The sequence below is a fragment of the Oncorhynchus mykiss genome, chromosome 11 (genome assembly GCF_013265735.2).
Source record: "Oncorhynchus mykiss isolate Arlee chromosome 11, USDA_OmykA_1.1, whole genome shotgun sequence".
Taxonomy (NCBI): Eukaryota; Metazoa; Chordata; class Actinopteri; order Salmoniformes; family Salmonidae; genus Oncorhynchus; species Oncorhynchus mykiss.
The window spans coordinates 39163954-39190580 of NC_048575.1; positions in this window are offsets into that span (position 1 = coordinate 39163954).

Here is a 26627-nt window from a genome sequence, read left to right on the forward strand (position 1 = left end):
TTATTTTACTGCTGCTCCTTAATTACTTGTTACTTTTATTTCTTATTCTTATTAATTTGTTATTTTTTTTACTGCATTGCTGGTTAGGGGCTCGTAAGTAAGCATTTCACTGTAAGGTCTACCTACACCTGTTGTCATCGACGCATGTGACTAATACAATTTCATTTGATTTAATGTATTTTCTCTGTAAACTGATTTGACAACTGACTTGCATTTCTGGGGTGGGGTGGGGTGGGTTGGGGCTAACTAAATGAGAAATGGCAATCCAGGAGAAATGGAAATACAGCATACTTTGTGATATCAAATGCCATCTTACGCTTTAAGATGGGGATGTAATCAAGCTCACATGAAACCAATAATGAAGACAAATAAAAAATAAAGTATTCAATCTAAATAAGGTTATACGAGTAAATCTAGTGGTCACCGGGTTTATCATCCTTGGTCACTAGCTATCATACATGTGAATCCCCCTTCACAAGCTTGATGTTGGGTGAACTAGAGATTTCATGCACTAGCATGCAGTGGAATGTATTCATGGATGCCAAGGGAAGCCAGGCTTCCCCAATAAATTGACCAATAATAAAAATAAATACAAAATAAATACAATTATTTTGTCTCTCTGTGTTTCATAATTGTCCTTCAATTCACAAGAGGCTTAATGTATCTCACTGTAAAGCATCCAAGCAAGCAAAACAGCGCCCCTCTGCCTCTCTAAGTGTAGACCACCTATCTCATGCTGTCTGGTCCAAACGAGTATGACATTGTTGCCACTCGTAGCATTGAAGGCAAGGGAAGCCAGCGAGCGTCGGGCCAATCAGCGTGGAGCTAAACTGAGTGAGCTCTACTGTGAATGGTCCTGGCAGACCAAACGAAAAGTGTCAACAGAAGCCAGTTTGGATTTGGTGTCACTCCTATCAAGTCCCATTGAGACCATACGTCATTGACAGAAAATGTAATTGTTGCATCTCATTGTGTTGTGATCCTCTGGTGGTTAGCTAGCTAGCTAAAATTGTCCCTTTCTTAAATTAGCCATGGATGAAGATAAGAATTTGGACTTGAGGTTTTACTTAATTCTCCCTACTGGCCAATGATTTTAACAGCAGTATTGATCCAACCATTAGTTAATACATGGTTGTGCCTCTGACCTGAGAGGAGGGAAGTTCAATATGTAGCTAGATGTAGAAGGCTAATGTTAACTATCTAACATTGCCCATGAATGTAAGTTAGGCTAGCGAGCAAGCATTTAAGCCGATTAGCCTAGGACAACAAAAAAATAAAAGTGCATACTGTATGATAGAGTGATTGACCATTTCGTCAACATGAAAGAGAGGAAGATGGTATTAGTGATTCTCTACAAGTAGGGTGAGTCAATATGTTTTTCTACTTGCACGAACACGCACACACACGCACACAGAAATCAGAACCATTGACAGCCACATCATATAGTTTTTGGTATATTTTACATGTCACTGTATTAGACTAAGCAGAGGTGATTTGATTATGTTAAAATGTTGAGGTTGAAATCAAATAAAAATCGAATTTTATTGGTCACATAAATGTGTTTAGCAAATGTTAATGCGTTGTAGTGAAATGCTTGTGTTTCTAGCTCCAACAGTGCACTAATATCTAACAAATAATTAACAATTTCACAACAATACACACAAATCTAAAGTAAAGGAATGGAATTAAGAATATATAAATATTTGGACGAGCAATGTTGGAGTGGCATAGAATAAGATACTAGACAATAGAATACAGTATATACTGTACATATGAAATGAGTAATGCAAAATATGTAAACATTTTTAAAGTGATTCGTGTTACATTATTAAAAGTGGCCAGTGATTTCAAGTGTATTTTTTTATTAAACGTTTTTTTTTTTTCAATTTTAACTTTATTTAACTAGGCGAGTCAGTTAAGAACAAATTCTTATTTACGTTGACGGCCTACCCCGGCAAAACCCTCCCCTAACCCGGACAAAGCTAGGCTAATTGTGCGCCACACTATGGGACTCATGATCACGGCCGGTTGTGATACAGCCCAGGATCAAACCAAGGTCTGTAGTGAAACCTCTTGCACTGTGATGCAGTGCCTTAGACCGCTGCGCAGCCTCTGAGGTGCTACTGATGGCTGTTTAACAGTCTGATGGCCTTGAGATATAAGCTGTCTCTCAGTCTCAGCTTTGAAGCACATGCACTGACCTCGCCTTCTGGATGATAGCGGGGTGAACAGACAGTGGCTCTGGTGGTTGTTGTCCTTGATGATCTTTTTGGCCTTCCTGTGACATCGGGTGTTACGGAGGGCAGGTAGTTTGTCCCCGTTGATTTTTTGGGCAACCCGCACCACCCTCTGGAGAGCCCTGCGGTTGCGGGCGGTGCAGCTGCCGTACCAGGCGGTGATACAGCCCGACAGGATGCTCTCAATTGTGCATCTGTAAAAGTTTGTGAGGGTTTTAGGTGCCAATGCAAATATATTCAGAATCCTGTGGTTGGAGGAGCTGTTGCACCTTCTTCACCACACTGTGTGGGTGGACCATTTCAGTTTGTCAGTGATGTGTACGCCGAGGAACTTGAAGCTTTCCACCTTTACCACTGCGGTCCCGTTGATGTAGATAGGGGGGTGCTCCCTCTGCTGTTTCCTGAAGTCCACGATCAGCTCCTTTGTTTTGTTTTCGTTGAGTGAGAGGATATTTTCCTGGCACCACACTCCCAGGGCCCTCACCTCCTCCCTGTAGGTTGTCTCATCATTGTTGGTAATCAGTCCTAATACTGTTGTGTCGTCTGCAAACTTGATGATTGAGTTGGAGACGTGCATGGCCACGCAGTCGTGGGTGAACAGGGAGTACAGGAGGGGGCTGAGCAGGCACCCTTGTGGGGCCCCTGTGTTAAAGAATCGGCGAAGTCTAGGTGTAGTTTCCTACCATCACCACCTGGGGACGGCCCATCAGGAAGTCCAGTACCCAGTTGCACAGGGTGGGGTTCAGACCCAGGGCCCCAAGCTTAAGGATGAGCTTGGAGGGTACTATGGTGTTGAATGCTGAGCTATAATCAATGAACAGCATTCTTACATAGGTATTCCTCTTGTACAGATGGGATAGGGTAGTGTGCAATGCCATGGCGATTGCATCATCTATGGATCTATTGGGGCGGTAAGCAAATTGAAGTGGGTCTAGGGTGTCAGGTAAGGTAGAGATGATATGATCCTTGACTAGCCTCTCAAAGCACTTCATGATGACAGAAGTCATTTAGTTCAGTTACTTTTGCTTTCTTGGGTACAATAACAATGGTGGACATCTTGAATCACGTGGGGACAGGAGACTGGGATAGGGAGAGATTGAATATGTCTGTAAACACTCCAGCCAGCTGGTCTGCGCATGCTCTGTGGACGGGGCTAGGGATGACGTCTGGGCCGGCAGCCTTGCGAGGGTTAACACGCTTAAATGTCTTACTCACGTCAGCCACGGAGAAGGAGAACCCACAGTGTTTGGTAGCGGGCCGCATCGGTGGCACTGTGTTCTCCTCAAAGCGGGCAAAGAAGGCATTTAGCTTGTCTGGAAGCAAGACGTCGGTGTCCATGACGTGGCTGGTTTTCCCTTTGTAGTCTGTGATTGTCTGTAGGCCCTGCCACATACGTTTCGTGTCTGAGTCGTTAAATTGCCACTCCACTTTGTTTCTATACTGACGTTTTGACTGTTTGATTGCCTTACGGAGGGAATATCTACACTGTTTGTATTAGGCCATATTCCCAGTCACCTTGCCATGGTTAAATGCGGTGGTTTGCGCTTTCAGTTTTGCACAAATGCTGCCACGGTTTCTGGTTAGGGTAGGTTTTAATAGTCACAGTGGGTACAACATCTCCTATACATTTCCTGATTAACTCAATCACCGTATCAGTGTATTCGTCAATGTTACTCATAGAGGCTACCCGGAACATTTCCTAGCCCGTGTGATCAAAACAATCTTGAAGCGTGGATGCAGAGTGGTCAGACCAGTGTTGAATTAAGTTTCTGCCTAGTTTCTGCAAGGGAGGAGCCAAATGGGAGGAGCCAAATGGAGGGAGGAGCCAAATGAAGGCTTGATCAGATTTGCCGAAGGGAGGGCGGGGGAGGGCCTTGTAGGCATCCGAAAGTTGGAGTAGCAGTGGCCGAGTGTTTTAGCAGCGCGAGTACTACAGTGATAGAACTTCGATAGCTTTTTCCTCAAATTTGGTTTGTTAAAATGCTCAGCTACAATAAATGCGGCCTCAGGATTGTTGTTTCCAGTTTGCATAAAGTCCAGAAAAGGTATTTGGGGGCCGTCGTGGTATCGGCGGGGGAATTTACACGGCTGTGACTATAACCGAAGAGAATTCTCTTGGGAGGTAATACGGCCTGCATTTGATTGTGAGGTATTCTAGGTCGGGTGAATAAAAGGACTTGAGTTCCTGTATGTTATCACAATCCCACCATGAGTAGTTAATCACGAAACATACACACCCACTTTCTTCTTCCGGGAGAGATATTTATTCCTGTCTGTGCGATGAACTGAGAACCCTTTTCTCCGCTGGCGGTGTTTTGGATCAACTTCTGAAATCAGTTCAATTGCCCTGGGGGGTACGAACGAAGAATCCAATTCTGGAAAGTAATATTCCTGGTTGTAATGCTGGTAATGCTGGTGAGTTAATGCCGCTCTGATATCCAAAAGCTTTTCCTGGCTGCATGTAATAAAAGAAAACCTTTTCTGGACTAATAATGTAAGAAGTAACACATAAAAAACAAAATAGTGTAAAGTTGCCTAGGAGCTAGAAGCTGTCGACTCCATTTTCTTCACTTATGCTGGAATAGTGGAGGCAGCTCCTGTTTTCTTTGCTACTTGCAGTAACTCTCTGTGGTTCTAAATTGATAGATGTTTAGAGGTCCTAAAATGTCTGAAACATGAACTTGCTTGACCACGCTGTAGGTTATGTAACTGTCTGTTACTATGCAATATGCTTTATGGACTTCAATGGACAGAGGTTGCTATCCGGTTTTGTTATTTAACAAAGGTGTGGTTGAATTTATTCTGCCACTATGTCTTCTTATTGTCTCTGCCTTTTGGCCTATATATCACATTTGCAAGGCGGGGGCACGGGGATGGCTTGGTTTCCCCAGTGACTTTTACCAATGCACTGGTACTGCTAGCATGCAATGCAATGAGATACAGTATATTTGATGCAGGTATTTACTTTGTAACATGTATTGTTATTGACTAGAACAAAATATAATTGTATGAGCTATGATTCTGTGTACCAACATTTTATTCCCCTCTACTACATGTAGAGCTGGGATATACACTACATGCTCGTCAAACATGTCATTCCAAGATCATGGGCATTAATATGAAATAGTTCCCCCCTCTGCTGCTATAAACAGCCTCCACTCTTCCAAGAAGGATTTCCACTAGATGTTGGATCATTGCTGCATTGACTTGCTTGTATATAGCCACAAGAGCATTGGGGCACTAATGTTGGGTGATTAGGCCTGACTCGCAGTCGGCATTCCAATTCATCCCAAAGTATTCGATGGGGTTGAGGTCAGGGCTCTGTTTAGGCCAGCCAAGTTCTTCCACACCGATCTCAACAAACCATTTCTGTATGGACCTAGCTTTGTGCATAGGGGCATTGTCATTCTGAAACAGGAAAGGGCCTTCCCAAAACTGTTGCCACAATGTTGGAAGCACAGAATTGTCTAGAATGTTATTGTATGCTGTAGTGTTAAGATTTCCCTTCATTGGAACTAAGGGCCCTAGCCCGAACACGAAAAACAAGCTCAGACCATTATTCCTCCTCCACCAAACCTTACATTTGGCACTATGCATTGGGGCAGGTAGCATCCTCCTTGCATCCGCCAAACCCAGATTTGTCTGTCGGACTGCCAGAAGATAACGCGTGATTAATCAGTCCAGAGAACAGTTTCCACATGCTCCAGAGTCCAGTGGCAGCCAGCTTAATATCACTCCAGCCGATGCTTGGCATTGCACATGGTGATCTTTGGTTTGCGTGCGGCTGCTCAGGCATGGAAAACCATTTAATGAAAGTCCCGACGAACAGTTCTTATGCAGATGTTGCTTCCAGAGGCAGTTTGGAACTCGGTAGAGAGGTTTGCAACCAAGGAAAGACCATTTTTACGCACTACACGCTTCTGCACTCGGTGGTCCCATTCTGTGAGCTTGTGTGGCCTACCATTTCGAGCTATAATCTTGATTGTCATTTTTCAAGCAAAACTGCTAACAGGGTGTCTGTACCGTGGAGCAAACACAAAAGATAGATCACCAAATCTAACCGGTAAAAAACATTGGCCTACTGAAAAGATTACAAGACAAAGTAAAAGAAGAACAACCTAACTTGGAGTAATTGATATTTCTTCACTATATTATTCATCAGGAAGCCCTGTGTTAAAGCTGGAAAATGTTGTCAAAGTGGTTGTAAAACCTTGTCAACTTTATATGGGTAAGGGGTATTAACCATCATAAGTTCATTCAGCTGCTCAATGACACAGAGGCAGAGCACCAGGACTTGTTGAACCATTCAAATGTGCGCTGGCACATTTCTGGGAAAAGTATTTTGCTGTGTGTGGGAACTGAGAGGGGAGATAGGTATGTTCCTTGATATGGTTGGTAAAGCTGACGACTTCTCTGAGTTGAAAGTCAGACTGGCTGGGTGACTTTGTTTTTGCTGTGGACATACTGAACGATCTAAATGTGAAACTGCAGGGAAATTAGGTTTTTATTTATGAACGCTTTTCCAATGTGAAAGCATTCAAGGCCAAACTTAGGTTGTTCTCCAGACAAATGAGCAGCCGGTGCTCATTTTTTGACACCTGCTGCTGCACTGAGACATACAGTAGACTTTGTCAAGATTGTGACTGAGTTGGAAGTTGTATCATGCCCCGTCTTGACAGCGAGAAAGCACCACCAGACACACAACTGGTGCTCATCGACATCCAGTGTGACATTGCTTTGAAGGAGAAGTACCACACAGCCACAAAATACCAGTTTTATGGCTCACTGTATGAAACACAGTTTCCAAACATGAAAAAGCATGCCCAGAGGATGCTGGTTTTATTCGGGTCCACTTATGTGTGCGAACAAAGTTTCTCAGTCATGAACTACAACAAATCCCATCACAGGTTAAATTTAACAAACCACTTGTCAGCTGTTCTGAGGATCTCTACTTCAGAAATGACACCAGACGTTGATGCCCTTTCCAAGAGAGGTGACCAGACCCATTGCTCACATTAAGACCAAAATCACCAAGAGTGGGGTAGGGCAGGCTTATGTTTTCTTTCCATGTTTTCAACAGTCTTTTTAAAATAATTATGGTGATGGTTATAGCAATGAGGATTATCCAGCAATGCACTGGGATACTGGCAACATTCATTTGACATGGAATGCTTTCTACAATGGCTCAGATTGTACTTTATTTGGGCTGAGATGATTTGAGAACTGTTAAGTAATCTGCTTTAATATAAAGAGTTATATACCATCTAGATAATACATTTAAACTCAGTTTTTCACAATTCCTGACATTTAATCCTAGTGAACATTCCCTGTTTTAGGTCAGTTAGGATCACCACTTTATTTTAAGAATGTGAAAATGTCAGAATAATAGTAGAGATAATTATTTATTTCCACTTTTATTTATTTCATCACATTCCCAGCGTGTCAGAAGTTTACATACTCTCTAGTATTTGATAGCATTGCCTCTAACTTGGGTCAAACATTTTGGCTAGTCTTCCACAAGCTTCCCACAATAAGTTGGGTAAATTTTGTCCCATTCCTCCTGACAGAGCTGGTGTAACTGAGTCAGGTTTGTATGCCTCCTTGCTCACACAAGCTTTTTCAGTTCTGCCCACATTTTCTATAGGATTGAGGTCAGGGCTTTGTAATGTCCACTCCAATACCGTGACTTTGTTGTCCTTAAGCCATTTTGCCACAACTTTGGAAGTATGCTTGGGGTCATTGTCCATTTGGATGACCCATTTGTGACCAAGCTTTAACTTCCTGACTGATGTCTTGAGATGCTGCTTCAATATATCCACATAATTTTCCTACCTCATGATGCCATCTATTTTGTGAAGTGCACAAGTCCCTCAAGCAGCAAAGCACACCCACAACATGATGCTGCCGTGCGTCACGGTTGGGATGGTGTTCTTTGGCTTGCAAGCGTCCCCCTTTTTCCTACAAACACAACGATGGTCATTATGGCCAAACAGTTCTATTTTTGTTTCATCAGACCTTGAAAAGTACAATCTTTGTCCCCATGTGCAGTGACAAATCGTAGTCTGGCTTTTTTATGGTGGTTTTTGAGCAGGGGCTTCTTCCTTGCTGAGCTGCCTTTCAGGTTATGTCGATATAGGACTCGTTTTACTGTGGATATAGATACTTTTGTACCTGTTTCCTCCAGCATCTTCACAAGGTCCTTTGCTGTTGTTCTGGGATTGATTTGCACTTTTTGCAAATGCTTTTTGCAAGTACGTTCATCTCTAGGAGACAGAGCACGTCTCCTTCCTGAGCGGTATGATGGCTGCGTGGTCCCATGGTGTTTATACTTGCAGTACGGTAACGGTTTTGACTTGAGGTTATTGTTTGTAGGGGTAGGTTGTGCCTACCAGAGAAAATATCGATTTTTCCTTTTGGTTTGGGGGGGAATGAGTCCCGTCTGGTCCATCAAGTCTACACCAATACAAAGGGCTCAAGTCATTATGAGAATTATGCCTCAATTTACTTGATGGATGGATCACCTTCTCACATAAGCTTTTATCAACAGGTTAGTGGCAAAAAATATATATCTTTATGATTCTGGGGGATAGTTACATCATGTCAAATCATGACATGTCAAATCATGGAAATGTGCTAAGCGTGATGAGTTTGCCGTTTGTGAAGAGAATAAATACATTTTTCTATCAAGACACGAGGAGAGCGGGAGCACTCCTGATTAGTCATTGGAAATTGTGAAAATCATATCCAACTACATTCCCAATAAAATTAGATGAGAAAATGAAGGTTAATGTAGCTATTATGTGATCCCTTTTAGTCTGATTAATATTGTAAGACAAAATATTGTGGTTGCGCAACATTACAATGTTGACGGAGAGTTCATTTTCATAAATTTCGAACAGAGAGCATTAATTAATTGTATAAAAGTAACATTGCAGTAGTTCTGTTCTCGGTCTATTTAAGTCATTTACCCTAGAAATCATTACCTTATCCATCAAGTTTCCAAATACACCATTAAACCAGTGTCCAATTTGGTGAAAAATGGTGTTGTCAGCTTTTCATAGAGTACCTCCTAATTTAGCCAGGTCATTAATAATAGCTGTCATGTTGTCAGAGGACTCAGGAAGCAACATGACACAGTAATGTAATCCTCATCGTTTATTCCAAGGGACCTGTAGGCCCCTCTGTCTTTAACCAATATGTGCAATTTTGTCTCCAGTCACTACTGCCTTCAAATACTGCACATTTAGTGACAACTGAGTAAAACCTCTACTATCAAATTAGTAAGGGCCTGCATGGAGTATGTCAAATTCTTAATCCCCTTACCATTTACTACAACTCCTACACCTGGAAAGATTACTAGGGCTGCCATCTCTATCTGAGACAGCACATGCTTCATTATTTTTGAGCCACTGCTCTTTTGTCTCTGCCATTCAATCTGAAACTAATTTGCTGTTCAGCAGCAGGTAATGTTGCTACTGTCAGTTCCATTTTCCCCAGATAATAACACCCTTTCCATCCCATGGGGAGGAAAATGTAGCCATTACCCCAACAGATCCAGAGATTCTGAGGTGTCCCCATGCCTTTGCCTATGTTTAACATATTTACCCAAGTTATCAATTGTTGCCCATCCAGTACATCAAAACTACTGGTATCTGTTTTTAGGCCTGTGTAAGACAGGCAATTTAGTGGTGTTTCCTACATCCACATTTCCTGAGTTGCAGATACAAACAGGGGGAGTTATGTGAACAGTGCGTTTTAATCCTGTCAACACAACATCTCCTTTTTCATTTAGGGACTTTACACTACCAGTCAGACACTCTCCCCATTGTACTTTTGGAAGTCCTATCAAATCAAATGTATTTATATAACCCTTCTTACATCAGCTGATATAGCAAAGTGCTGTACAGAAACCCAGTCTAAAACCCCAAACAGCAAGCAATGCAGGTGTAGAAGCACGGTGGCTAGGAAAAACTCCCTAGAAAGGCCAAAACGTAGGAAGAAACCGAGAGAGGAACCAGGCTATGAGGGGTGGCCAGTCCTCTTCTGGCAGTGCCGGGTGGAGATTATAACAGAACATGGCCAAGATGTTCAAATGTTCATAAATGACCAGCATGGTCAAATAATAATAGTCACAGTAGTTGCCAAGGGTGCAACAAGTCAGCACCTCAGGAGTAAATATCAGTTGGCTTTTCATAGCCAATCATTGAGAGTATCTCTACTGCTCCTGCTGTCTCTAGAGAGTTGAAAACAGCAGGTCTGGGACAGGTAGCACTTCCGGTGAACAGGTCAGGGTTCCATAGCCGCAGGCAGAACAGTTGAAACTGGAGCAGCAGCACAGCCAGGTGGACTGGGGATAGCAAGGAGTCATCATGCCAGGTAGTCCTGAGGCATGGTCCCAGGGCTCAGGTCCTCACCAAACAGGCAGGATGTAACCCCACCCACTTTGCCAAAGCGCAGCCCCCACACCACTAGAGGGATATCTTCAACCACCAACTTACCATCCTGAGAGAAGGCCGAGTATAGCCCACAAAGATCTCCGCCACGGCACAACCCAAGGGGGAGGGCCAACCCAGACAGGAAGACCACGCCAGCAACTCAACCCACTCAAGTGACGCACCCTTCCTAGGGACGGCATGGAAGAGCACCAGTAAGCCAGTGACTCCGCCTATGCAATAGGGTTAGAGGCAGAGAATCCCAGTGGAGAGAGGGGAACCGGCCAGGCAGAGACAGCAAGGGCGGTTCGTTGCTCCAGAGCCTTTCCGTTCACCTCCACACTCCTGGGCCAGACTACACTCAATCATATGACCTACTGAAGAGATGAGTCTTCAGTAAAGACTTTAAGGTTGAGAGCGAGTCTGCGTCTCTCACATGGGTAGGCAGACCATTCCATAAAAATGGAGCTCTATAGGAGAAAGCCCTGCCTCCAGCTGTTTGCTTAGAAATTCTAGGGACAATTGGGAGGCCTGCGTCTTGTGACCGTAGCATATGTGTAGGTATGTACGGCAGGACCAAATCGGAAAGATAGGTAGGAGCAAGCCCGTGTAATGCTTTGTAGGTTAGCAGTAAAACCTTGAAATCAGCCCTTGCCTTAACAGGAAGCCAGTGTAGGGAGGCTAGCACTGGAGTAATATGATCAAATTCTTTGGTTCTATTCAGGTTTCTAGCAGCCGTATTTAGCACTAACTGAAGTTTATTTAGTGCTTTATCTGGGTAGCTGGAAAGTAGAGCATTGCAGTAGTCTAACCTAGAAGTAACAAAAGCATGGATTAATTATTCTGCATAATTTTTGGACAGATAGTTTCTGATTTTTGCAATGTTATGTAGATTGAAAAAAGCTGTCCTTGAAACAGTCTTGATATGAGATCAGGGTCCAGAGTAACGCAGAGGTCCTTCACAGTTTTATTTTAGACGACTGTACAACCATCAAGATTAATTGTCAGATTCAACAGAAGATATCTTTGTTTCTTGGGACATAGAACAAGCATCTCTGTTTTGTCCAAGTTTAAAAGTAGAACGTTTGCAGCCATCCACTTCCTTATGTCTGAAACACAGGCTTCTAGAGAGGGCAATTTTGGGGCTTCACCATGTTTCATTGAAATGTACAGCTGTGTGTCTTCCGCATAGCAGTGAAAGTTAACATTATGTTTTCGAATGACATCCCCAAGAGGTAAAATATATAGTGAAAACAATAGTATCATTGGATGAGGCCACAGTGTCTCCTGACCTCTCCTGTCTCAGCCTCCAGTATTTATGCTGCAGTAGTTTGTGTCGGGGGGCTAGGGTTAGTTTGTTATATCTGGGGTACTTCTCCTGTCTTATCCGGTGTCCTGTGTGAATTTAAGTATGCTCTCTCTAATTCTCTCTTTCTCTCTTTCTTCCTCTCTCTCGGAGGACCTGAGCCCTAGGACCATGCCTCAGGACTACCTGGCATGATGACTCCTTGCTGTCCCCAGTCCACCTGGCCGTGCTGCTGCTCCAGTTTCAACTGTTCTGCCTGCGGCTATGGAACCCTGACCTGTTCACCAGATGTGCTACCTGTCCCAGACCTGCTGTTTTCAACTCTCTAGTGACAGCAGGAGCGGTAGAGATATTCTTAATGATTGGCTATGAAAAGCCAACTGACATTTACTCCTGAGGTGCTGACTTGCTGCACCCTCGACAACTACTGTGATTATTATTATTTGACCATGCTGGTCATTTATGAACATTTGAACATCTTGGCCATGTTCTGTTATAATCTCCACCTGGCACAGCCAGAAGAGGACTGGCCACCCCTCATAGCCTGGTTCCTCTTTAGGTTTCTTCCTAGGTTTTGGCCTTGCTAGGGAGTTTTTCCTAGCCACCGTGCTTCTACACCTGCATTGCTTGCTGTTTTGGCTTTTTTGGCTGGGTTTCTGCACAGCACTTTGAGATATCAGCTGATGTAAGAAGGGCTATATAAATACATTTGATTTGATTTGGAATAGGGTCCAGTATGCAGCTTGAAGGTTTAGAGGCCATGATTATTTTCATAATTGTGTCAAGAGATATAGTACTAAAACACTTGAGTGTCTCCCTTGATTGTAGGTCCTGGTAGAGTTGTGCAGACTCAGGGCATCTGAGCTTTGGAGGAATATGCATATTTAAAGAGGAGTACATAATTTGCTTTCTAATGATCATGATCTTTTCCGCAAAGAAGTTCTTGAATTTCTTACTATGCATTTAATCAGCTGGGAATTGTCAAAAAAATCTCTTAGACAATGTCAAAGCGCATAACAACACACTGTTGAAACCATTGTCAAAATTAGCTTATACTCCCTTATCATCCTGGTGTCCTCACTGCAGAGTTATCAGGTACGGGAGTTAGAACGCTAACCCTTCGGGAGAAATCCCTTTTATACAGCAGACCCAATCTGGTGACATTTGATTTGAAACAAAGACAAAAAAAACAAACAAGATAACAACAATATGCATATCACAATCCATTTGGTGTAACTGTCACCCATTATCAACATATATTTTCCTTTTTCAAAGGGAGTGATATATATAAGGAAGGTAATCAGGGACGCGATGGAGTCCAGGTGAGTCTGATGACGCGCAGGTGCGTGTAACAATGGTGACAGCTGTGTGTCATGATGAGCACTTACTCGTTCAAGGGTTTTTCTATATTTGTACTATTTTCTACATTTTAGAATAATAGTGAAGACATCAAAACTATAAAATAGCACATATGGAATCACATAGTAACCAAAAAACTGTTAAACAAATCAAAATATATTTTACATTTAAGATTCCGCAAATAACCACCCTCTGCCTTGATGACAGCTTTGCACACTCTTGGCATTCTCTCAACCAGCTTCATAAGGTAATAACATGGAATGCATTTCAATTAACAGGTGTGCCTTCTTAAAAGTTCATTTGTGGAATTTCTTTCTTTCTTAATGCGTTTGATCAAATCAGTTGTGTTGTGACAAGGGGGGTATACAGAAGATTGCCCTATTTGGTAAAAGACCAAGTCCATATTATGGCAAGAACAGCTCAAATATGCAAAAAGAAATGACAGTCCAACCAACATTACTTTAAGACATGAAGGTCAGTTATTCCGTAAAATTTTAAGAACTTTTAAAGTTTTTTCAAGTGCAGTCGCAAAAACCATCAAGCGCTATGATGAAACAGACTCTCATGAGGACCGCCACAGGAATTGAAGACCCAGAGTTACCTCTGCTGCAGAGGATACGTTCATTAGAGTTTCCAGCCTCAGAAATTGCAGCCCAAATAAATGCTTCACAGAGTTCAAGTAACAGACACATCTCAACATCAACTGTTCAGAGGAGACTGTGTGAATCAGGCGTTCATGGTCGAATTGCTGCAAAGAAACCACTACTAATGAACACCGGTGTGGGTGAACGGATGATCTCTGCTATTGTATTTCCCACCGTAAAGCATGGAGGAGGAAATGTTATGGTGTGGGGGTGCTTTGCTGGTGACACTGTCTGTGATTTATTTAGAATTCAAGGCACACTTAACCAGCATGGCTACCACAACATTCTGCAGCGATACGCCATCCCCATCTGGTTTTGGCTTCGTGGGACTATCATTTTTTTTCAACAGGACAATGACACCTCCAGACTGTGTAAGGGATATTTTACCAAGAAGGAGAGTGATGGAGTGCTGCATTAGATGACCTGGCCTCCACAATCCCCCTGACCTCAACCAAATTGAGATGGTTTGGATGAGTCAGACCGCAGAGCAAAGGAAAAGCAGCCATCAAGTGCTCAACGTATGTGGGAACTCCTTCAAGACATTTGGAAAAGCATTCCAGGTGAAACTGGTTGAGAAAATGCCAAGAGTGTGCAAAGCTGTCGTCAAGGCAAAGGGTGGCTATTTGAAGAATCTCAAATATAAAGTATACTGTATTTTGATTTGTTTAACACTTTTTTGGTTACTACATGATGCCATATGTGTGTATTTCATAGTTTTGATGTCTTCACTATAATTCTACATTGTATCAATTATAAACTTGACTATTATTAGTCATTAGTTATGCTAGTGAAATGAGGAGTGCTATAGTCTTGTCACGATCGTCGTATGAAGCGGACCAAAATGCACCGTGCTGTGTTCATGATGATATTTTTTATAAAAGAAAGCACTGAATACAAACTATACAAAACAATAAACTAATAATGACCGTGAAGCTACAATGAGAACTGTGCTGACACAAGCAACTAACATAGACAATCATCCACAAACAAACAGTGAAACCCAGGCTACCTAAGTATGATTCTCAATCAGAGACAACTAATGACACCTGCCTCTGATTGAGAACCATACTAGGCTGAAACATAGAAATCCCCAAATCATAGAAAAACAAACATAGACTGCCCACCCCAACTCACGCCCTGACCATACTAAATAATGACAAAACAAAGGAAATAAAGGTCAGAACGTGACAAGTCTAGGGTATACACCAGAAGTTAATGGTTATCTGTAGGAGGAATGTATATGGTGTATGCAATTAAGCTTGGAATGTGCTGAGTGCAGGGAAGACGATCATGTTGGCAGGCACTGATAAGGGTGGAGAGCTGTAGATTAGTGATGAAGGGGGTTGAGATCAGGTCAGGTCACATTAACGGAGAAGGAACAGTTTATTGCCCGTATCACTTCACTTCCTGCCTACCAATAAAGATGTCATGTTTAGAGAGGAGGAGACTCTACCCAAATTGGGGTATATACACCACTGGTGGAAATATGTTTTTTGTATGTTCAGCTGTTTGATCCTTTGGGGTGAATAAACTTGGGTTAAGATTCCATAGTGTCTGTCGAGTTCTTACTCTGATATTTAGAACCTAGCGTTATATACAAAATGATATACAGATTTGTATAAAAAAAAATTTCATGTATGATATTCCATGGTTAGAAAACATTTTGATAAAAAGTTTACAAGACTGTAATTTATCCATATTTCAATTCTGCATGACATATTCTAAGAATCAAATAAAACTTTAAACGAAAAGTTGATGAAGAGTCAGGCAACCTGTTAAGTATTACATCTTTATTAACAGTTAATGATTCCCTGATGATGTTGCCAAACAGTCGCTCATACAGTGTCTACACAGTTTATCTCCAAAAACAAATCTATACCAAACAAGGATGATAGCCCTTGGTAAAATAATTACCTGAAATATTTCCACAAATGTAGAATAGTGCCTTCAAAAACACAGTTAGATTGAGAAATAGGCCTACTATATGGATGCCATGTTTAAAGTAACTGCCCAGTGTTTCCAGATTTATAATATGAGCGAAATAGTTTTAGTTACCCCCCAAAATGGTAATTAGGTACACTACATGACCAAAAGTATGTGGACATTGCCCATCTTCCCCATTATCCCCTGTGTATTTATAGCTGTGTTTTCTGTCTGTCTGTGCCAGTTCATCTTGTTTGGCAAGTCAACCAGCGGTTTTTGCGCCTAGTTTTCCCCAGTCTCTGTTATTCTCGTCCTCCTGGTTCTGACCCTTGCCTGTCCTGACTGAGCCCGCCTGCCTGACCATTCTGCTTGACCTCAAGCCTGCCTGCTGTCCTGTACTGTTTTGGACTCTGACTTATGACTTCTTTGGGATCGGTGTCCCTTCCACGGGACGGTTGAGCTAATGTAGCCCAATGCGACTAGCATGAGGTTGTAAGTAACAAAATAATTTCCCAGGAAATATGTGCTATTGGCAGAAAGCGTATTCTTGTTCATCTAACTGCACTGTCCAATTTGCAGTAGCTTTACAGTGAAATAATATCATGCTATTGTTTGAGGAGAGTGCACAGTTTTGAACATAAAGTTATTAATAAACAAATTAGGCACATTTGGGAAATCTAGATACAACATTTTGAACAGAAATGCAATGGTTCATTGGATCAGTCTAAAACTTTGCACATTCGCTGCTGCCATCAAGTGCCAAAATCAAAGCTGGAATAATACATTTTTGCCTTTCTCTTGCATTTCAAAGATGATGGTACAAAAAAAATATGCAAAAGAACATGTATTTTCCTTTGTATTATCTTTTACCAGATATATTGGGTTATGTTCTCCTACATTCCTTTCACATTTCCACGAACTTCAGTGTTTCCTTATAAATGGTACCAAGAATATGCATATCCTTGCTTCAGGGCCTGAGCTACAGGCAGTTAGATTTGAGTATGTCATTTTAGATGCAAATTGGGGGGAAAAGGGGCCGATCCTTAAGAGGATTTATGAACTCTTGCCTGTCCCCAACCTGCCTTTGCCCACTCCTTGGATTATAATAAATATCAGATCTCAAACCATCTGCCTCCTGTATCTGCATCTGTGTCTCGCCTTGGTTCGTTATATCAGCCAATAAGAGTCAAGACTATTGCTCAGTATTACATTGAAGAACAATCTCCTTCCATGTGTCATTCTGCTGTTTCAGTTCAAAGTTATCCTGTGTAAATTTGGAGATCTCCTGCTCCCATTCATCCACTTGTTCGTGAGCTGTATGCTGTCTGATGACCGGTACTGTTTTAGGAACTCTTCAGCTGTGTTCTTTGTCACCTTTGACTTCTGGATATCATGTGAATAATAAATTCCGACAATCACTGTTCATTGAACACAAGAGGGGCAATTTTTGTAGCTGTAATAAAACCTAAATGAGCCTTATTTTGAATGCAAGGGGGTTAGGTTATCTATGTCCGTTGAGGAGTCTGACTTTTCTCATTTTGGGGGGTGGAACAGAGGCCCTCTTGCCCTGCTTGGGAGCCTGGGGTTGGACATCGTTATCACTGGCGAGTGATTTAATCTTGCTTGTTGGGTGGAATCGGTTGCCTGAAACAAATACAAGGTAGAAGACATTACTAGAGTTAGATTGGGAAAGAGATTGGTTTAAGCCTAAATGGCATTTAATCTGGCATAACTGTAGTGTGTAGGATTGACTACCATAAGGGAAAGAGGGATAACTAGTCAGTTGTACAGAGGAGCAGAGGAGTACATTCATTCAACTGAAATGTGTCTTCCACATTTAACCCAACCTCTCGGGGGTTTGATCCTGTTACGGTGCGTGAATGAGGACCCAAAAGCGAATCAACTTAAACAGAGCTTCTTTAATTACCAAACATAGGTAGGCTCAGATGGACCGGCAGATTCCGACAGGACAGGACAAGGTTACAGCAAACATGACGACAGTCTGGTTCAGGCATGAATGACACAAACAAACAAGAATCCGACAAGGACAGGAGCAGAAACAGAGAGAGATATTGGGACCTAATCAGAGGGAAAAAAGGGAACAGGTGGGGAACGGGGTGAATGGGTAGTTAGAGGAGACAAGGGACAGCTGGGGGAAAGCGGGGGAGAAAAGGTAACCTAACACGACCAGCAGAGGGAGACAGGGTGAAGGGAAAGGACAGAGACAAGACAACATGACAGTACATGACAGTACCCCCCCACTCACCGAGCGCCTCCTGGCGCACTCGAGGAGGAAACCTGGCGGCAACGGAGGAAATCATCAATCAGCGCACGGTCCAGCACGTCCCGAGAGGGAACCCAACTCCTCTCCTCAGGACCGTACCCCTCCCAGTCAACTAGGTACTGATGACCACGGCCCCGAGGACGCATGTCCAAGATTTTACGGACCCTGTAGATAGGTGCGCCCTCGACAAGGATGGGGGGGGGGGGGGGGGAAGACGAGCGGGGGCGCGAAGAACGGGCTTAACACAGGAGACATGGAAGACCGGGTGGACGCGACGAAGATATCGCGGAAGAAGAAGTCGCACTGCGACAGGATTAATGACCTGAGAGATACGGAATGGACCAATGAACCGCGGGGTCAACTTGCGAGAAGCCGTCTTAAGGGGAAGGTTCTGAGTGGAGAGCCAAACTCTCTGACCGCGACAATATCTAGGGCTCTTAGTTCTACGCTTATTAGCAGCTCTCACAGTCTGCGCCCTATAACGGCAAAGTGCAGACCTGACCCTCTTCCAGGTGCGCTCGCAACGTTGGACAAAAGCCTGAGCGGAGGGGACGCTGGACTCGGCGAACTGAGATGAGAACAACGGAGGCTGGTACCCGAGGCTACTCTGAAAAGGAGATAGCCCGGTCGCAGACGAAGGAAGCGAGTTGTGGGCGTATTCTGCCCAGGGGAGCTGTTCTGACCAAGACGCAGGGTTGCGAAAAGAAAGACTGCGTAAGATGCGACCAATAGTCTGATTGGCCCGTTCTGCTTGACCGTTAGACTGGGGGTGAAAGCCGGAAGAGAGACTGACGGAAGCCCCAATCAAACGGCAAAACTCCCTCCAAAATTGAGACGTGAATTGCGGACCTCTGTCCGAAACGACGTCTGACGGAAGGCCATGAATTCTGAAAACATTCTCGATGATGATTTGTGCCGTCTCTTTAGCAGAAGGAAGCTTAGCAAGGGGAATGAAATGAGCCGCCTTAGAGAACCTATCGACAACCGTAAGAATAACAGTCTTCCCCGCTGACGAAGGCAGTCCGGTGACAAAATCTAAGGCGATGTGAGACCACGGTCGAGAGGGAATAGGAAGCGGCCTGAGACGGCCGGCAGGAGGAGAGTTACCGGACTTAGTCTGCGCGCAGACCGAACAAGCAGCCACGAAACGACGCGTGTCATGCTCCCGGGTGGGCCACCAGAAACGCTGGCGAATGGAAGCAAGCGTACCCCGAACGCCAGGGTGGCCGGCTAACTTGGCAGAGTGAGCCCACTGAAGAACGGCCAGACGAGTAGGAACGGGAACGAAAAGAAGGTTCCTAGGACAAGCGCGCGGCGACGGAGTTTGAGTGAGTGCTTGCTTTACCTGCCTCTCAATTCCCCAGACAGTCAACCCGACAACACGCCCCTCAGGGAGAATCCCCTCGGGGTCAGTGGAGGCTACTGAAGAACTGAAGAGACGAGACAAAGCATCAGGCTTGGTGTTCTTAGAGCCCGGACGATAAGAAATCACGAACTCGAAACGAGCGAAAAACAGCGCCCAACGCGCCTGACGCGCATTAAGTCGTTTGGCAGAACGGATGTACTCAAGGTTCCTATGGTCAGTCCAAACGACAAAAGGAACGGTCGCCCCCTCCAACCACTGTCGCCATTCGCCTAGGGCTAACCGGATGGCGAGCAGTTCGCGGTTACCCACATCATAGTTACGTTCCGACGGCGACAGGCGATGAGAAAAATACGCGCATGGGTGGACCTTGTCGTCAGAGAGGGAGCGCTGAGAAAGGATGGCTCCCACTCCCACCTCTGACGCGTCAACCTCGACAACGAACTGTCTAGAGACGTCAGGTGTAACAAGGATAGGAGCGGATGTAAAACGATTCTTGAGGAGATCAAAAGCTCCCTGGGCGGAAACGGACCACTTAAAGCACGTCTTGACAGAAGTAAGGGCTGTGAGAGGAGCTGCCACCTGACCGAAATTACGGATGAAACGACGATAGAAGTTCGCGAAGCCGAGAAAGCGCTGCAGCTCGACGCGTGACTTAGGGACGGGCCAATCAATGACAGCTTGGACCTTAGCGGGATCCATCTTAATGCCTTCAGCGGAAATAACAGAACCGAGAAATGTGACGGAGGAGGCATGAAAAGTGCACTTCTCAGCCTTCACAAAAAGACAATTCTCTAAAAGGCGCTGGAGGACACGTCGAACGTGCTGAACATGAATCTGGAGTGACGGTGAAAAAATCAGGATATCGTCAAGGTAAACGAAAACAAAGATGTTCAGCATGTCTCTCAGGACATCATTGACTAATGCCTGAAAGACAGCTGGAGCGTTAGCGAGGCCGAAAGGAAGAACCCGGTATTCAAAGTGCCCTAACGGAGTGTTAAACGCCGTCTTCCACTCGTCCCCCTCCCTGATGCGCACGAGATGGTAAGCGTTACGAAGGTCCAACTTAGTGAAAAACCTGGCTCCCTGCAGGATCTCGAAGGCTGAAGACATAAGAGGAAGCGGATAACGATTCTTCACTGTTATGTCATTCAGCCCTCGATAATCTATGCAGGGGCGCAGAGACCCGTCCTTCTTCTTGACAAAAAAAAACCCCGCTCCGGCGGGAGAGGAGGAGGGGACTATGGTACCGGCGTCAAGAGCTACAGACAAATAATCTTCGAGAGCCTTACGTTCGGGAGCCGACAGAGAGTATAGTCTACCCCGGGGGGGGGGGTGGTTCCCGGAAGGAGATCAATACTACAATCATACGACCGGTGTGGAGGAAGAGAGGTGGCCCTGGACCGACTGAACACCGTGCGCAGATCGTGATATTCCTCCGGCACCCCTGTCAAATCACCAGGCTCCTCCTGTGAAGAAGAGACAGAGGAAACAGGAGGGATAGCAGACATTAAACATTTCACATGACAAGAGACGTTCCAGGAGAGGATAGAATTACTAGACCAATTAATGGAAGGATTATGACAAACTAGCCAGGGATGGCCCAAAACAACAGGTGTAAAAGGTGAACGAAAAATTAAAAAAGAAATGGTTTCACTATGATTACCAGAAACAGTGAGGGTTAAAGGTAGCGTCTCACGCTGAATCCTGGGGAGAGGACTACCATCCAGGGCGAACAAGGCCGTGGGCTCCTTTAACTGTCTGAGAGGAATGTCATGTTCCCGAGCCCAGGTCTCGTCCATAAAACAGCCCTCCGCCCCAGAGTCTTAAGGCACTGCAGGAAGCTGACGAACCGGTCCAGCGTAGATGGACCGACAAGGTAGTGCAGGATCTTGAAGGAGAGACAGGAGTAGTAGCGCTCACCAGTAGCCCTCCGCTTACTGACGAGCTCTGGCCTTTTACTGGACATGAAGTGACAAAATGACCAGCGGAACCGCAATAGAGACAGAGGCGGTTGGTGATTCTCCGTTCCCTCTCCTCAGTCGAGATGCGGATACCTCCCAGCTGCATGGGCTCAGCACCCGAGCCGGCAGAGGAAGATGGTAGTGATGCGGAGAGGGAGGCGACGGAGAGCGCGAGCTCCTTTCCACGAGCTCGGTGACGAAGATCAACCCGTCGCTCAATGCGAATAGCGAGTTCAATCAAGGAATCCACGCTGGAAGGAACCTCCCGGGAGAGAATCTCATCCTTTACCTCTGCGCGGAAACCCTCCAGAAGACGAGCGAGCAAGGCCGGCTCGTTCCAGCCACTGGAGACAGCAAGAGTGCGAAACTCAATAGAGTAGTCTGTTATGGATCGATTGCCTTGACATAGGGAAGACAGGGCCCTGGAAGCCTCCTCCCCAAAAACAGATCGATCAAAAACCCGTATCATCTCCTCCTTAAAGTCTTGATACTGGTTAGTACACTCAGCCCTTGCCTCCCAGATTGCCGTGCCCCACTCACGAGCCCGTCCAATAAGGAGAGATATGACGTAGGCGACACGAGCAGTGCTCCTGGAGTAAGTGTTGGGCTGGAGAGAAAACACAATATCACACTGGGTGAGGAACGAGCGGCATTCAGTGGGCTCCCCAGAGTAACACGGCGGGTTATTGATTCTGGGCTCCGGAGATTCGAAAGCCCTGGAAGTGGCCGGTGGATCGAGGCGGAGATGGTGAACCTGTTCTGTGAGGTTGGAGACTTGGGTGGCCAGGGTCTCAACGGCATGTCGAGCAGCAGACAATTCCTGCTTGTGTCTGCCTAGCATCGCTCCCTGGATCTCGACGGCTGAGTGGAGAGGATCCGAAGTCGCTGGGTCCATTCTTGGTCGGATTCTTCTGTTACGGTGCGTGAATGAGGACCCAAAAGCGAATCAACTTAAACAGAGCTTCTTTAATTACCAAACATAGGTAGGCTCAGATGGACCGGCAGATTCCGACAGGACAGGACAAGGTTACAGCAAACATGACGACAGTCTGGTTCAGGCATGAATGACACAAACAAACAAGAATCCGACAAGGACAGGAGCAGAAACAGAGAGAGATATTGGGACCTAATCAGAGGGAAAAAAGGGAACAGGTGGGGAACGGGGTGAATGGGTAGTTAGAGGAGACAAGGGACAGCTGGGGGAAAGCGGGGGAGAAAAGGTAACCTAACACGACCAGCAGAGGGAGACAGGGTGAAGGGAAAGGACAGAGACAAGACAACATGACAGTACATGACAGATCCAGCAATCTTTTGGTTACTGGCCCAACACTCTGACCCTGCCAGGCTACTTTCCGCCCCTTCTATTGACAACAGTTTAAAAAATTCCAATAAAACTCCATCTACAGACCAAAATCCATGCAATGGAACTCCTATTTTTGTGCTATACCAAATAAAATGTGGGTATGGGTGGTTCACATCATGCTATTACCTAACCTGTTACCATTTGAATATTCTACCCTTAACTTGAAAAAGTTCAATCTTACACCTAACATTTTGACACATCTCCTGTTCATGTGGACTTTTTTTAATCCTGTCTCATTACTTTAGCCAACTACACTGACCAACAATATAAATGCAACTCTAAAATGTTCAGTTTTGTCACATAACACAATTCCACCGATGTCTCAAGTTTGAAGGGAGTGTGCAATTGTCATGATGACTGCAGGAATGTCCACCAGAGCTGTTGCCAGAGAATTCAATGTGGATTTCTCTACCATAAACCACCTCCAACGTCGTTTTAGAGAATTTGGCAGTACATCCTACCGGCCTCACAACCGTAGAACACTTGTAACCACGCCTGCCCAGGACCTCCACAGCCGGCCTCTTCACTTGCGGGATTGTCTGAAGGGAGGCGGGGCGGGGTGCAGAGGAGTATTTATGTCTGTAATAATGCCATTTTGTGTGGAAAAACTAATTCTGATTGGCTGGGCCTGACTCCCAAGTGGGTGCACCTATACCCTCCCAGGCCCACCAATGGCTGCACCTCTACCCAGTGATGTGAAATCCATAGATTAGGGCCCAACTGTGATCTGCCCAACAATGCCTCTCTACAAGACGAACTCAATGGATTATATGCACACTTTGGCTACAACAACATTGAGCCGGGCGTGAGGGCTGTCACCGACCCAGAGGACTTGGGTGATCTCGATCTCCGAGACCGATGTGAGAAGGGTCTTTAATGAAGTCAATACCCGCAAGGCCGCGGGCCACGACGGTATTCCAGGGCACATTCTCGGAGCATGCGCAGAACAACATATTCACTGTAATTTTCACCTCTCCTCGTCCCAGTCTGTAATCCCCACATGTTTTAAGATGACCACAATCATTCCTGTTTATAAGAACTCTAAGGCTTCATGCTACAATGACTCCCATCCTGTAGCACTAACTTCTGTAATCATGAAGTGCTTTGAGATGCTGGTTATGACACACATTATCTCCACCTTCCCAGCCACCCTAGACCCATTTTGGGGGTCTAGGGTGGGCAACATCACCACCACCAAGCTGACCCTTAACACAGGGGCCCCTTAGGGGTGTGTGCTTAGTCTCCTCCTGTACTCCCTGTTCACCCACGACTGTGTGGCCATGCATGACCAAGACCATTATCAAGTTTGCTGACTACACCATGGTGGTAGGCCTGACCACGGGCGACAATGAGTCAGCCTACATGGAGGAGGTCAGTGACCTGGCAGTGTGATGTTGGAGCAACAACCTCTCCCTCAACGTCAGCAAGACCAAGGAGCTGATCATGGACTACAGGAGGGTGAGCACGCCCCCATCCACATCGATGGGGTGGCAGTGGAGCAAGTAGACAGCTTCAAGTTCCTTGGTGTCCAAATCAAGACTTAAAATAGTCCTAACACACACGCACAGTTGTGAAGAAGGCGCGACAATGCCTCTTCCCCATCAGGAGATTGAAAAAGTTTGCCATGGGCCCTCAAATCCTGAAAAGGTTCTATAGCTGTACCATTGAGAGCATATTGACTAGCTGCATCACTGCTTGGTATGGCAACAGCACTGCCCTCGATCGCATGGCGCTACATAGGGTTGTGCAGAAAGCCCAGTACATCACTGGGGCCGAGCTCCCTGCCAACCAGGACCTTTATATCAGGCGGTGTGAAAAGAAGGCCCAGGAAATCGGTAAAGACCCCAACCACCCAAGCCATATACATTATCTTGTAATTTAGATGTAACGTTAGTTTAAGTCAAATTAATTTTCTGGCGAGCTGGCTTGAGGATTTAGCTATCTAGTAGATAATCTTAGCTAGTTTCTGTCTCCCAGTTAGCCCAGAACACAGATCGCCAATTGTGGCTTTCTCTGGGACAGACATGCTCCCAATCCTAATCTGACAAATGTATTTATTCTTTAGAAGAATTTCCAGAACCTTGACAGACCTCGGATGCAGTAAATGAATTATGAACCATTGGCTTTACTGTGCCACAAAATGTGAGTACTCATCTTTTGATAGGACTGACACAGTTGTTATAGTGCTGTGCAAAGTTGATATGATGTTCATAAATATATTTATAATGTTTATTATGAGTTTTTTTACACATTGTCATTTACAGGCCTTTCAAGACACGCAAACAAATCAGAGGAGCAGAGACAAGCAGCTGTCTTCACAGTGACTGAGGTGAGTGTTAATTAATATACAGTGCCTTTGGAAAGTATTTAGACCCCTTGACATTAACCACATTTTGGTACGTTACTCTAAAATTGATTATATAAATACAAATCCTCAGCAATCTACACACAATACCCCATAATAACAAAGCAAAAACAGATTTTCAGAAATGTTTGAAAATGAATAAAAAATAAAAACTTGTTTTCAGACCCTTTGCTATGAGACTCGAGCTCAGGTGCATCCTGTTTCCATTGATCATCCCTGAGATGTTTCTACAACTTTATTGGAGTCCACCTGTGGTAAATTCAATTGATTGGACATGATTTGGAAAGGCACACATCTGTCTATATAAGGTCCCACAGCCTCCAACATTCTTAAATGGAAGAAGTTTGGGAGACTAGTTAGGATCGATGCAAACATGAACTGAGCGAAGTACAGAAAGATCCTTAATAAAAACCTGCTACAGAGCGCTCAGGACCTCAGACTGGGTCGAAGGTTCACCTTCCAACAGGACAACGACCCTAAGCACACAGCCAAGACAAAGCAGGAGTGGCTTCGGGACAAGTCTCTGAATGTTCTTGAGTGGCCCAGCCAGAGCCCGGACATGAACCCAATCGAACATCTCTGGAGAGACCTGAAAATAGCTGTGCAGCAACGCTCACCTTCCAACCTGACAGCGCTTGAGAGGATCTGCAGAGAAGAAGGAGAGAAACTCCCCTAATTCCGGTGTGCCAAGCTTGTAGCGTCATACCCAAGAAGACTCAAGGCTGTAATTGCTGCCAAAGATGCTTCAACAAAGTACTGAGCAATGGGTCTGAGTACTTATGTAAATGTAATATTTCCGTTTTTATTACATTTTTTATTAGCAAACATTTCTAAAAACCTGTTTTTTCTTTAAACGTTATGGGGTATTGTGTGTAGGTTGATGAGGGAAAAAAACAACATAGTCAATTTTAGAATAAGGCTGTAACCTAACAAAATGTGGAAAAAGTCAAGGGATCTGAATACTTTCTGAAGGAACTATATAGCGAGTTCTGGATGCCCCAATCAAGTGATTGTTTCTTAAATAATGTTGTATGACATTAAATAAATAAGTTAACTGGCTTATTTAATTTAAGACAAACAAAATAATGACAAGATGTACTCTACTGTAAACACACTTAAGGCATGCTTCCCAGCTGAAAGTTTCAATGAAGTTTGTGCACATATTATGAGGACATTTTTGTGAGTTTTGGACTTGTTCGGGGACACAATTACTACTGTTCGGGGACAAAACATTTTTTCTGGAGGGCAACCTAAGATCGGAGCCGAAGTCTACGCTCCTTCGTCGGTGATTGGTCAACAGTAGGGATTCGTCAATAAAGTCTTTGTCATTCAACGAGAGAAGACTCGTTTTCATGTACATTTTTTCATTGAAAAATACTGCACCAAA